Source organism: Chenopodium quinoa, unplaced genomic scaffold (assembly GCF_001683475.1).
Source record: "Chenopodium quinoa cultivar QQ74 unplaced genomic scaffold, ASM168347v1, whole genome shotgun sequence".
Lineage (NCBI taxonomy): Eukaryota > Viridiplantae > Streptophyta > Magnoliopsida > Caryophyllales > Amaranthaceae > Chenopodium > Chenopodium quinoa.
This window is the reverse complement of record NW_018745617.1, coordinates 3,924,217-3,939,483: the sequence shown is the minus strand read 5'-3', so window position 1 is coordinate 3,939,483 and position 15,267 is coordinate 3,924,217.

The following is a 15,267-nucleotide window of genomic DNA, read 5'->3' as shown; positions in this document are numbered from 1 at the left end:
TTAATTTTATTTATTTTTTGGGTAATAAACTCATGATAGCCAAATAATGAATTGTTTTTGAAAGCTAGTTGTATAGTGACTTCTATAACTAAAAATGTAGAGATGGAGAGAATTTATTAGTTAAAAAAGAAAGTAATGATGCATGTTTTAAAAATGGAGGAAGTATTTTTTTTTTTTTTTTTTGATAAAGTATGACTTTACATTATTCATACATTAAGTTTGATCATATTTACTTTAAATAATAAAAGTTGACCATATTTTCTTACTTAATATATTGTATAATTGTTGTTCAAAGATTGTCAATTTGATACTTGTTATCAAATACTCCGTATTAATCTACCATTTTGTATTGACAATTATGTATGTCAAAATGTAGCAAAAATGCATCAAACTTTACTTTAAACTTATACTATATTATTTTATTTTTTGTTGTTAAGAGGCCCTCTTCATGATGGTAAATTCTAATGGGTTGATTGTATGAACTTATAGGTACCATTAACAGAAGTTTAGGAAACAATTTAACATTTATGCAAGATCTCAAGCACATAATAATATGAATCACATGATAAGATTAGATGTACAACCCTTGATGCATTCTCTTCCCCGAAATCAAGAACCTCAAGCGTGTCTTCTATTACTCAAGTTCAGTAATCATGTTATTAAATGTCAAATGGATAACAAATAATTGTAAAATTGCACTCTTACCTATTAAAAAAAAAATGCACTCTTACCACACTACTACACTAGGCGATTTGATAAGAAAAAGTGAAGTCCATTAAAATGGCTGGAATTTGTACTTCTCTTACTTTTCAACTTGGGCCTCGTTTGATGACAAAGCGACATCAAATTATTGACTTATTTATTTATTTATTTTATAAAATAAGAATAAGAGAAATTCTCATTCGTACACCCGTGATTTTGACTTTTTCCATTGATACACTCCAAAATTTTTGCCTTCCCATCGGTACACCTAAGGTTTAGTCTTTTTCCCAACCGTGACTAACACCGTTAAAAAGTATTTCATTAAGTTAAAATAATTAAGGAAAAGACTATAATACCCCTTTTAAATATCTAATGTCTTGATTTGCGTGTCGAAAATCGTTCGGTTAAAGTTTTAGAAGTCATGTTAGTCTTTAAGGATCTAAACCTCGAAATTAGCAAAAAAAAAATAGCGCAAATGTCTCATGTGCGTGTCAAAAATATCTCGGCTTGCGTGCCATTACTTTTTTGTGATTGTAATTGTTCGGTAAATTTTTTAGGGGTCATTGTGACCCTTTAAGGGTCTAAATCGAACTTGAAATTGTAAAAAAATTGACGATAATGTCTCATTTTGCGTGTCATGAAAAACAAAAAAGAAATACCATGACGTGCAAAATGATACATTTTTGTTAATTTTTTAACAATTTTGAGTTCGATTTAGACCCATAAAGGGTCAAAATGACTCATAAAACCTTAACCGGACAATTATTATCCCAAAATAGTAATGACATGCAAATCGAGACATTTTTTGACACACATATGAGACATTTGTGTTATTTTTTTGCAAATTTCGAGGTTAATTTGGATCCTTAACGACTAGGATTCCCAAAACTTTAACCGAACAATTTTCGACACGCAAATCGAGACATTTTATTTTAACTTAATGAAATACTTTTTAACGGTGTTAGTCAAGGTTGGGAAAAAGACCAAACCATGGGTGTACCGATGGGAAGGCAAAAATTTTGGAGTGTATCAATGGGAAAAGTCAAAACCACGGGTGTACCAATGAGAATTTCCCTAAGAATAAAGATATGAAAGGGAGCCCCACAAGGATCCAATTTTTGCAATCTTTATCTTCATTTTACAACGCAAAATTTAAGATGCATTATGTATTTTTGAACGTGAAGTAAAAAAATAAACAATTGCAAATTTTAAACATGTAGTAAAAACATATGAACATCGTAAATTTTGAACATTTAGTTAAAATATCCGAACAATCGTAATGTATCACGCCTATACTTTTGAACATTTAGTAAGAAAAAATCTGAACAATCGCATTATATCACGCCTATACTTTTGAACATTTAGTAAAAAAAAAAAAACTAAACAATCGCGAATTTTGAACATTTGATAACAAAATATGAACATTGCAAATTTTGAACATTTAGAAAAAAAAAATCTGAATAATTGCAATACCCCACACCTATACTTTTGAATATTTAGTAAAAAAAATATGAATAATAAATTTTTTTGAACATTTAGTAAAAAATCTGAACAATCTCAAATTTTGAATTATTACAAGTCAGACAAACTTTAAAAGAAGTTTGTCTGACTCGTAATAATTCAATAGCTTTGTAATATAAACTGAACATTTACTACGTATAAAATGAACATTTCTTTATAAAATATGAACATAAAAATTGCATGTTAATGTTCAGTTTTTGTGTCGTATTCATATTTTTTTTTACTAAATGTTCATTTTATGTAAAATGTTCAATTTTTTAAACTAAATGTTCAAAAGTATTGACGTGGTGCACCTATTTCTAGGTGTACCATGGTGCATATAATACTAATTGATTTTACAAAGTCTCACTTTTTTTTTCTATTAGTAAGTTAATAAGTATAAAGAGGTGATGGGTAGAGGTGTCAAATCGGGTACCCAGATGAAGTTTGGGTATGACGGATCATTTTATCTAATCAAATCAAATCGAGTCAAGCTTAATTATATTTGAGTCAAAGGTGGGTCAACTTATGGTCAGGTACAAATCGAATTCGGGTCAAGTCAAATTCGAGTCGAGTCAATCGAGTTCAAGTAAGATCGGATTTGGATTTAATTGGGTTTATTTGGGTCAAAATGGATTTAAAAGACTTTGAATCAGGTCATTCAGATTCGGTTAAATCTCAGTTCAAATCAATTCAGTTTCGATTAGATCTCAATTCAAATCAATCATGTAATTTTAAACTCATTATAGAGCTATTTTCTATACAAGTATTTTAATATCTTTCACTCCTATTAACCCCATTTGTTAATTGTTAGTAGAATTTCTCACTTCTACAAACAATTAAATATATATAACCCCTAGTTCGACACTTTATATTCCAAAACCCCCAGTCTCCACAACAATTAAAAAGTCGTTAACTAATTAACTCATAAGTTTTGGGGTCGGGTTTAGTAAGGTCGCGAGTAGTTTTGAATCGGGTAAAAAAAGGTCAGGTAAAATAAGGTATTTTTCGGGTATAAATAGTTTCGGGTAGATTTTTTTTCGGGTTAAATCAAATCTAAGTCTTGAATTGTCGGGTTTTATTGGTTTCAGATAAATAATGAGTCGATATCAAGTTGGGTTTAGATCGTAAATTTTTAGGAAAAATAGATTTCGAGTTAGCTTTGGGTTGATTCCAGATCCGATTTGGATGAAAACTTTTCGAGTCTAACCAGTTCGAAAATAGTTTGGTTTCAAGTAAACTTTTCTAGTCGGGTAAGTTTTTGACACCCCTAGTGTTGGGTAGTTCATTCCAAGCCCCACATGGAAGAAATAAGGAAGAGAGGAATTCTTTATAAGTGATTGCACACTCCAAGTAGTATGAGGCCTTTTGGGAAGGTGTCTAAAAATAAATCCGTGCGGGCTAGGCCCAAAGCGGACAATATCATACTAATGTGGAGTGGAGCTGAGTGTGCGTGCGACCCGTCAAGGTGGGTGATTCGAGCCCAACAAGAGGGGACTTAAGTCTTCCAAGAAAAAAGGGGGAGGGGGCACTTAAAGGGCATACCAAACACATACTTAATAACATGTGTTAGGAGTAAGGGCATGGGAGGAATCGATTAAACTTTTATTATAGCATCACGAAAGACATGATAATTGACTTTGATAGGTTTTGTTCGTTCATGAAAAACATGATTCTTAGCTATATGAAGAGATGATTGACTATCGCAGAACAGTTTAATTGCCATTCAATGATGCATGCCTAAGCTTAACAAAACTCCTTTCACGCACTTTAATATACAAGATGGTTACACAAATAAATATATACAAGACATCAATTATAGAGAGATATTCTACCTCTGTCGAAGAGTGATAAACAATATTTTGTTTCTTAGTCTTCTACAAAATGAGGGAATGACCAAGAAACACAAGCCATCTAGTCAATAATGTATGCATAATGGGATGCGTTGTTCAATCAGAATCATACTAGCACTTAACTCTTCACGGTTAAATCACTATCCACTCGTAAGAATTCCCTACCCGAGAGTACCCTTTAAATATCACACGACCATTAAGGCTGCTAGCTTCCCAGTATGACTACTAGATAAATCAACCTACCAATAAAAAAAGTCCCTCGAGTAGGGTTTGTAAGTGCTCTGCTAAGGCTTTGCGAGTGTTGGTGCTGACCTGCGATCGATTGATTTCTTGACAATAATCCTAATTTTCTCAGCCTTTTCTGACCCTGATAATTCCTGTGCGTGTGTATTTTGCTATGGCGAACGATTTAATTCGAGACTGGGAGAAACTGAAACTTACGGAGGAGGAAAGTTTGGCGATTGGGGGGAATTCTAAAGCCCCGATTGATGACAGTCATATAAATAAACTAGATCTCTCTCTTGTTGGGAAGATGTTAACTAATAAACCCTATAATATTGAAGCCATGAAACGAGTTCAGAAGGGCCTTTGAAGGTTGCAGGGGAATATGGTGGTCCGTGCTGTGAAGACAAACTTATTCATCTTCCAATTCTTTAATGAGGAAGATAAATTGAGGGTGCTGGAAGGAAGGCCGTGGACGTTTGATCAACAAAGGCTTCTGATGAAACCAATAAATGGTGATGAAAAACCTTCGAATATAGTTTTCGACAAAACTCCCTTTTGGATTCGTTTATTGGATGTCCCCTTTAGTCGTTGAAATGCTGCTTTTGCTCGTAATGTGGGGGATGCGATTGGTGAATTCTTGGAGTTTGATGATTCAGACCCAGTTGGTTGGGAAGAATTTATGCGAGTGAAAGTAATGATTGACATTGCTAAACCTCTGAGACGTGGTGTCATGGTAGCAATTAATGCTGAAAAAACATCTTGGATTGGACTCAAGTATGAAAGGTTAGGGGAATTCTGTTACTTTTGTGGAAAATTGGGGCACACAGATAGGGATTGCATTGAGCAGGAGAGGGAGGATGGTGAGAGTGCTCTTGTTTTCCAATATGGCCCTTTTCTGGTGTCCTCCCCTCATCAACAAACTCGTTTTTCCCTGGCTGACAAAGAGAAGGAGAAAAAGTGGGTGGAAAACCTTGTCAACAAGAAACGGTCACAACGTGTGTCCTACAATATAATAATCCTAAAGCAATCCACTTAGGGACTCCTAGTGCTGCTCGGAAACTCTAATTTTCCCCAACTAAATCATATGATCTGGTTCCAAAATCTCGTGAGGCTACGTTGCGAGAGGTGGCTGTTGAAGGAAGCAACAAGATGGTATTGAGGGCTGCACTTGTGGAAAGTCTGAGTAAGGGAAAAGGAATAGAGGAGGGGCAACCAGATGTGCGGGGGAGTGTAAGTAGGGAGAGTGAGGAGGAGAACAGGGGAACAAAGCATCATCTAGAAGTAATGGAGGGCGATTCTAGCAAGAAATCTTGGAGAAGAGTTGAAATTTCGAGGAGAAAAGAGGGGGTGGTGGATTACATGGACACTTCTAAAAGTGTCATTGTGCCTTTAGCAAGCAAAGAAATAGGGATATCCAACTTGGAGGAGGGAGCCGACTTGTCAAGTGGGGAAGGAAAAAAGCAAAAATTAACCATGGGGGAGGGGTGTGTAGTTTCTGAAGAGGTGGATATCGAGATGGAGAAGTTGGCAGAGGCTCTTAGCCGTGATAGTGTGGAGCACTTGAAATTCCGAGTAGCGGGTGTTGGGAGCAACCAACCCCGCGAAAAGCAATGAATCTGTTATGTTGGAACTGTCGAGGTGTGGGAAACCCTCGGTCAGTTAAGGCATTGCGAAGGTGGTGTGTAAAATTTGCCCCGGACTTACTGTTCATTTCAGAGACCAAAATAAAAAAAAGGTGATTCTGAAAACTTAAAATCTCGACTTGGTTATGATTGTTCTTTTGGTGTTAGTAGTGATGGTTTAGCAGGGGGTTTGTGCTTGTATTAGAAAAATGATAGAATTTATTTTTGTTTGATTTCATTTTCGAAAATCATATTTGTGGTGATATTGTGGGAGGAGACAGTGGGGTGTGGCATTTTGTTGGCATATATGGTTGGCCGAAAACGGCAAATAAACAAAAAACTTGGCAACTCCTTCGATCTTTGTGTGAGTGCTATGATGGTCCTATCTTGATTGGGGGTGATTTCAATGAGATTTTAAACTACGGAGAGAAGGAAGGTGGAGCTCAAAATGAACGAAGAGCAATGGATGATTTCAAGGAGACTCTCTAAGATACAAATCTGCATGATCTTGGTTTTTCTGGCAGAAGTTCACTTTGGAAAGAGGAATGTCTGAGGAGACCCTTATTCGAGAGCGACTAGACCGCTTCTGCTGCAATGACTCTTGGGGTACTATGTTCCCGGAATCTGAAGTTGAGAAGTTGGTGCGATACAAGTCTGATCACATCCCGATTTTACTAAGGTTGCAGCGTGTAAAGAAGCAGAAGAAAAAAGGGAAAAAATCCTTGCAATTTGAAACAGCATGGCTGCTCGAATCCTCGTGTAAAAAGACCGTAAAAGAGGCTTAGAGTGGTAATGCATCGATGCCAATTGAGGCTCGCCTTGAGCTTACCTTAGCACACTGAAACGATGGAGTGGTTTGAAATTTTCAGACCTTGATGATAAAATTGAGGCTGCTGAGAAACAATTACAAGAAGTGCAAGGTTGGGGTGTTTCCAATGCAAATATCAAGCTCTGCACAACTTTGGAGAAAAAGCTAGACGACCTCTATGAAAAACACGAAGCCTATTGGTATCTTAGATCGAGGTCCTCGGAAATAAAGGATGGTGACCGAAACACGAAATATTTTCATCACAAGGCGTCCCAAAGAAGAAAACGAAATGCAATAAAGGGATTTGTTGATGAGAATGGTGATTGGTGTACGGATGATGAAAAAATTGTTGAACATTTTTACACTAATTTATTTACTTCGTCAAGTCCCTCCACAGAAGAATGTGATCGTGTTCTTGTGGCTGTTACTCCCTCAATTAGTTTGGCAGATAATGACTCCCTTCTTAATCCTTACACAAAAGAAGAGGTTTTTGCGGCTATATGTGCTATGCATCCTTTCAAAGCCCCGGGTCCGGATGGGTTACATGCTATATTTTATAAAAAAAATTGTGGCATGTCGTTGGGGATGCTGTGTTTGGTCGAGTGAGCCAGATTCTTGAAGGCAACTTATCTCCAAAATCGGTGAACAGTACAAATATTGCACTTATTCCCAAGGTGAACTCCCATACTTCTATGTCTAGATTCCGTCCAATTGCTCTATGTAATGTACTATACAAAATTGCTTCAAAGGTGCTTGTGACGCGTTTGAAAGAAATTTTTCCGAATGTCATCTCGGAAAATCAGAGCGCTTTTGTCCCTAAGAGGCTAATTACTGATAATTCATTGATTGCCATGGAACTTTTTCATACCATGAAAAAGAGAAGCACTATCCGGAAAGGTATTATAGTAATGAAACTTGACATGAGCAAGGCATATGAAAGAGTTGAGTGGTTTTTTTCTAGAAAAATTACTCTTGAAGATGGGGTTTGCTGAGTCTTGGGTTCGGGGTAATATTCGTTCATCATCAACAGGACTGTTTGTGGGAATGTGATTCCCTCCCGGGGTCTCCGCCAAGGAGATCCGCTTTCTCCCTACCTCTTCATCATTATTGCGGATGCTTTTTCTACTTTAATTAAAAAGGCATCTGATCATAGGCTCATACATGGGGCGGGTGCCAGTAGAAACGGGCCAAAAATCTCCCACCTCTTTTTTGCATACGATAGTCTACTCTTTACTAGAGCCAACCAAGTGGAATGCTCACAGATAGTTGATATACTCAACGTATATGAAGCAGCTTTCAGACAGAAACTTAACTATGATAAATCAGAGGTATCTTTTAGTAGAGGGGTGTGTGATTAAAAGCAGAATGAGCTGATTGAGATGCTAGGGATGAGATTAGTGAACGAGCATGATAAGTACTTGGGTGTTCCGACCATATTGGGAAGATCGAAAAGAATGATTTTTGCTGCCTTGAAAGACAGAATCTGGAAGAAGCTTAATGGGTGGAAAGAGAAGCTAATGTCGAGAGCCGTGAAGGAAGTGCTAATTAAGTCTGTGATATAGGCTATTCCCACGTATATTATCGGGGTTTATAAAATTCCCGTAAGTGTGATTGATGAAATTCGATCTATGGTTCAAAATTTTGGTGGGGCCGTACGGATAGTCGGCGCAAAGTACATTGGCTTAGCCGGGAAAGTATCTGTCAACCAAAATGCCTCGGTGGGCTTGGATTCCATGACATGGCTGTCTTTAATGATGCTTTACTTGGAAAACTGGCTTGGAGACTCTTCTCTGCTCCGAATTCCCCTCTGAGTCAAGTCATGAAAGGTAAATACTACCCTCATTGTGACTTCTTGGATGCTTCTTTGGGATTATATGGTAGTTCTTCTTGGCGGAGTATTTGGAGTGTCAAAGCCCTTGTAAAGGAGGGATTAATTTGGAGAGTTGGGGATGGGAAATCAATCGATATTTACTCATCTCCCTGGGTTGCGGATGGGCATGGGAAATTCATTGTTTCTCCTAGAGATGAGGGTCTTTCCATGGTATGTGATTTAATTGATGATGAAGGCCGAGACTGGGATTATGATAAAATTGCTGATAATTTTGAGGCTTGAGACATAGATTGTATAATGCGAATTTCGATCAGCATTAGAGCACCTGAAGATCAATTGACTTGGGCCTTTGCTAATGATGGTGTTTATTCGGTCAAGACTGCCTATCTATTGGGTAAGTCTTTTAATCTTAAAAATGTTCATGAGGCCTGGGCAGTCATATGGAATCTTAATACCATCCCAAAGATCAAGAATTTTCTATGGTGAGCTTGTGAAAAATCCCTACCAACTCGTGAACTTCTTCACTATAGGCATATGAATGACTCAAATTTGTGTCCCTGCTGCCGTTCTGAATGTGAGACAATGGGCCATGCCTTCTTTTTTTGCAAGGCTGTGAAGGACCTATGGAAAGAGCTTGATTGTGAGATGTTGGTGCCAGAGGATCCCAGCGAAAACTTCACTGGTATTCTTGTGAATTGGTAGAAAATGGACTCCAAAAAATGCTTGCGAGGTGCTGTAGACACCTAAAAATGTCTCCCCAAAACCAAACTCGATGATGAACAACCTTTCACCGCCATTATTGGTCGGGTTGAGTATTTAATATTTGGAGTGCTTAAATCCATATTCAAATCCATATTTTCATAAACCAACCTAATTCCTAGCCCATTTCCCCAAACCATAACTTATTTTCCTCTTTTCGTGCCTTTAAACCCAAAATAATTCATTTCGTGTCTTTTAAAATCATTCATTTCGTGTCCTTTTTATAAAAAGTTTAATTCAGTTTATTTTGTTCCATAATCTGGGTCCAATTATTGAATATTTGGATGGGGATTGAAAAGATCTTTCCAACGATATATTATAAGCCCAAATCCGAGTTATAACGAATAAGTTATGGCCAAAATATTAAACTGAGCTCAAACCAAACCTGAGCCCACCTTACCTACGACCCAATGATCATGTGGAGGGTCTAAATTATTTAATCCCATTTCTAAACCAATTAGGATTAATTAGAAGCTTCTATAAGTTTCTAAAATATCTTAATTATTCTTTTTGAAAAGATAAGATTAAAGAGTTTGAAATTGAATAAAACTTTTCTTTTTGAAAATCCTATTTCTATCCGAATTGAAAGACGTTCAAAGATAGACAGAAATTATTTTCGTGCCTAATAGTTTTTATCCAAATTTTATATGGTTGGATAGCCCTTGAAATTATCTTTCCAATGATATATTATAATATCAATTCCGAGCTATAACGGAAAAGATATGAATAAAATGTCAAACTCTATTCAAAACTGACACCGTCTCACTATTTCTGCTATATCTTTTGTTATACAAAATATTTTAATCTGATTCTAATTGGGTTAGAAAGTAGACTTCAAGAGCTTTCCAACTATATCTTATTTATCTTATTCTAATTTATGGATCAAAAGATATGATAAAAATAAAAACCACAAAAACTGTTGTCTATCGCAAGAGTTTTATCCGATTCGAATTTTTATCTTTTCTTGATTCTTCGACCCTCTTTTTTCTCTATAAATAGAGGTCATATCTCCCCTTTTTTCAATCATCAAAAATCTTGATCATCAAATAATTCTCTTCTCCCTCTTTAGCCTAAATACTAGCCACCCCATTCTCTCAAAATACTTCCCCTAATTAAGCACTCCAAGGAGTTCATACAATACCAAAGTTCTATACTTAAACCAAGGCGTGAAAGGTATAATTAACTGAGGGTTTGGACCAAATCAAATCTACATTTATTTAATTTAATTTTCATTTGATTTATATTTTTATTGAAGTTACTAACAGTTTATTCATGATGTAGCAATTCAAGGAAACGCGAAAAGTGAGTAATTAATCACTTAATTACTCTTATTTTTATTCTTGTTGCTAGTATCATGATTAAGTTAATTTTATATTTTATTTGACTAACGCTAATATTGTTGAATTTCTTTCAATATTAATGTTTATTCTATTGTTATTGTGATCACAACATTGCATGTTAAAGGGAATATGTAATTGAAAATCACGCTTAATAAGATAATTTGGACGGCCGGTTTAGGTTCCTTTTTAATCTTGTTATTTAATTCAAGTGATCACAAATATTTTAGAATTATATGTTGTATTAATATTAAACCAATTTAGCATAATTATAGTTTGGAGCGAATTGAATATTTTGTTTGTATGTCTTTGAGATCGCAGGAATGCTTTTCACTATAAGAATCGAGTAGAGGCCAATACGGGCGAATGTGACTCCATGACTCACTTCGTACCATCATCTCCGATCCTCCTTTCGTGGTTCCGAACCATATGGAGTTAGTAGTCTCATGGATTATGAATGGGGTGTAACCTTCACGGGTCAATCGTTGTTTCCTATCGTTGTCCCTTAATCGTGGTTGCCTTTTATGATCCGTGAACGGTTTACAAGTTCCTTAAAAACTTGTTTGCGGCTCCCTACTTCTCTTGTCCCTAATCGTATTATGTCAATTCCCACTTCCTATGAGTGCCAAACATATTCACAACATGCTTTTAACGTAGGCGCACTTCGAACGACGCCTACAGGTGCTACTTTGCTTTGGTTCATTTGGAGTAGGAAAAATGATAAAATCATTAAAGAAAAGGAAATTCCTCACCTGGTAATTAAGGAGAGAGTAGAAAATCATCGAGGATTGCAACAAGTATTTAAATAAGATTTATGGAGGTGTGAATGCAAGGAAGAAGAGCAGCCCGAAAATATGGAGCCCCCACCTCCTGACTTTGTGAAAATAAATTGCGATGAGTGTTTGCGTGATGAAGGTTGGGTTGGTCTAGGGACCGTGGCTAGGGATGCATCTGGGATTGTTTTGTTTGCTGGGACTCGGAGAACCAGGGGGAGATGGCCTCCTGAAATTGCATAATGCAAAGCAATTTTGTTTGGCCTCAAGTTAGCTCGACGATATGGGGTGAAGAATTTGGTGGTGGAATCGGACAACCAAGTTATCATTAATCGCCTTTCAAAATCCGTGACTTATTTTTCATACCATGATTCTGTGCTTGAAGATGTTATGTTTGTTTGCAAGAATTTTGATTTTGTTTATTGGTCGCATGTTCGCAGGGATGGGAACTCGGTTGCCCATCACTTAGCTAGGCTAGTACCTTTTGGTCTTGAGAAAGTTTGGTAAAATCATTGTCCCCCTAATGTTTTTCCGTATGTACTTATGGACAATTTGTCCAATTCTTGATTAATGGTACTTCTAGCTTCTTCTCAAAAAAAAAAAAAAAATCAACCTACCAATAAGCCTCTGATAAGCTTTGGGATCGTGTAGTGCACTCAGTGCAGCACCACTAGCTAAATTAAGTTTGTGGTTCTATTCAATAGAGAATCCATGTTATAGGTTTAGCACCTAACAAGCCAACTTTAATTTAGATGTGATATCAAGAGTATACTTCCTTTGGAAAATTAATAAATAAACCAGCTTAATGTTGGGAAAGATCACAATAATCTTGCAGCGGAAATAATGTTTAGTTTCCCTTTATGTTTAAACAAAATAGGTAACAATTATATATCAATAATATAATAGATTAACTAACAAAGTGCTTATAAACTAATATTAAAAAAAAAACTCTCAAATTTAAATTGTATTTCTATTTATCAGAAATAATGTGATACAAATTCTATCTCAATTACTAAAATTAACGATTAATCTGATTGTAATTTATAATCAGCTTAGAACTAAATAACTAACGATGTAAATTATCATTAAATAATTGGAAAAATGGAAAAGAAAAATCCAACCTTTGCACTTTTTCCGTAGAAAAATCCAACCTTTTGTTTATTCCTCAAAAATCCAAGCTTTATACCCTACCTTCTCCTACAGATCCATTACCAATTGATTACCTGTTTTTATAAGTTATATGACATGCGTCAACTATTAATAAGTCAAAACATTTTTATTTAATTATTAAAAAACAAAAATAATTAAAAGAATTTTTAAAAAAAAAAAAAACAAAACAAAAATAAAATAGAAACCCGCCCACCCTCCTTCCCTGACCACCACATCCCCATCGCCCACCCCACCGCCCACCGCCCACCAGCCACCAGAACCCGGCAACCCCGGCCCAATCTCCTCTCCACCGGAAAACCCACTACACTCCTCCCGCCGCCAAGCCGCCCCTACCTCCGTTTCAGCAGCCTCTCAACAACTGCAATCACAACCGCACCACCCTCCCCCTCCAACCTCACGCTGCAAAGTTCCCACCAATCACCAATCTACGTCCACCTTGCTCGCCACCACACGACACCAGCAACACAACCACACACTTAAGCCCACCAATTTACCTTCACCAACAATTAACTCGCCAACAACAACAACAATTAACTGCTGCCCCAAACTACAACCACTTATCCCAAATCGACCACCAATTCGGATGCCGCCGCATCATTTCAACCACGCAGCCGAAGCCCACCAAGTGTTGCCACCATTCAAACCTCAACAAGCCCCAACCTCACGCAACAATTTACCAACCCAAAGGCAACCACCACAACCAGTATTGCCTCACATTTCCACCAATCGCAAACCGCACCCAACAACTCCCATTCAATCAACCATTGCAGCCCCACAATCAGAGCAAATCGAAGATTTAATCGAGTCTGGGCTTGTGGTTTCGAACATAGGTAGGAGTGGGAGAAAGGTTTCGGTTCCGGGTTTGGTTAGGGTGGGGTAAGTGGTGGGAGAGGTAGTGGTGGCGGAGGAGGTGCGTGGTGGTTCTGTGCATGGCGGTGATGAGTGGTGGTGGCGAAGGTGGGGTTGGTGGTTCCATGGTTTTAGTGTTTGAGGTGAGCGGAGTGAGAAGGGAAAATGAGAAAATTAAAAAAAAAAAAAATTGTTTCTTCAATGGCCAAGTTGAAGCGTTCAACGGCTCTGCCGTTAGCACCTTTTTTAGTACTCCTTGAGCTAATCCCTCATTGTTTTCGTGCATTAAGCTCAGGAATCGACCTGTTGGAGAAGGAGGGTTATAAAGGTTGGATTTTTGAGGAATAAACAAAAGGTTGGATTTTTCTACGGAAAAAGTGAAAATGTTGGATTTTTCTTTTCCATTTTTCCTAAATAATTTGCCGTTAATTATTTCTTATATTCCTACTACTCTCCTTCTTTTTCTCCCCTTCTATTCCTCTCATTCTTTTTCTCTTCTTTCTGGTAAATTCTCACATATTTGTTTTTAGCAAATTCTAATAATAAGGAGGAATCTTTCCAACAAATCTCCCACTTTCGACTTATTAGGAGATTATTGATGGACCCACTTTATCTCGAGAAACATCAAGCTTTTTCATGGTCAATGTTTTTGTCATCATATATGAACTATTGTGGTTGGTATGGATCTTTTCCAAATGCAATAACTTAGCTTCAAATACTTCTCGTGTCGAATGATACCTTACGTCTATATGTTTGGAACGGGCATGGAAAGTAGGGTTTTTCGTCAAATGAATAACACTTTGGCTATCATAGTAAATTGTATACTTATCTTGTTTAATCCCTAACTCTTGTAGGAAATTCGTCATCCACAATAGCTCTTTACAAGCTTTTGTCACAACAATATACTCGACTTCCGTAGTTGATAATGCAACACATTTTTATAACCTTGACTGTCGTGATACAACTCCCCCTGCAAAAGTCATCTATAGCCTGATACTGACTTTTGCGAATCAACATCATTTGTCATATCTGCATATGTGTATCCTTTTAACACAGGATCTCCTTGACCAAAACCTAAGCACATTTTTTATGTGCCCTGTAAATATCTTGGAATCCATTTTACACCTTCCCGGTGTTCTTTCCCTAGATTTGAGAGAAACCTATTGAAAACACCTACTGAATAGGCAATGTCTAGTCTTGTAAAGACCATAGCATACATCAAACTACCAACTGCTGACGAATAAGGAACTTTATTCATCTATTCTCTTTCTTTCTCACTTGAAGGACATTGTTGAGAACTCAACTTAAAATGACTTGCAAGTGGAGAATTTACTAGTTTAGCCTTATGTATATTACCTCTCGAGTAACTTCTTAATATATCTTTCTTGTGACAACCATAACTTCTTATTTTTCTTGTCACGTGAGATCTTTATGCCTAGTATTTATCTTGCTGGTCCTAAGAGTTTCGTGGCAAAGAACGTATTCATCGCCTTTATCAAGTTAGCGATTTTATTGGTGTCGCGGCCAATAATTAATATATCATCAACATAGAGGAGTAACATAATAAAATCTCCCTCTGCAAATCTTTTGATGAACACACAATGATCTGATGTCGTCTTATGATACTTATGATCCTTTATAAAGGATTTAAATTTTCGATACCATTGTCACGGAGCTTATTTTAAACCATACAAGCTCTTATTCAAACGACATACCATGTGCTCTTTTCCTTCAACTTGAAATCCCTCAGGTTGTTCCGATCCATATATATTTCTTCTTCTAAATCACCATGTAGGAAGGTTGTTTTCACATCTCGTTGTTCAATTTCTAAATCCATG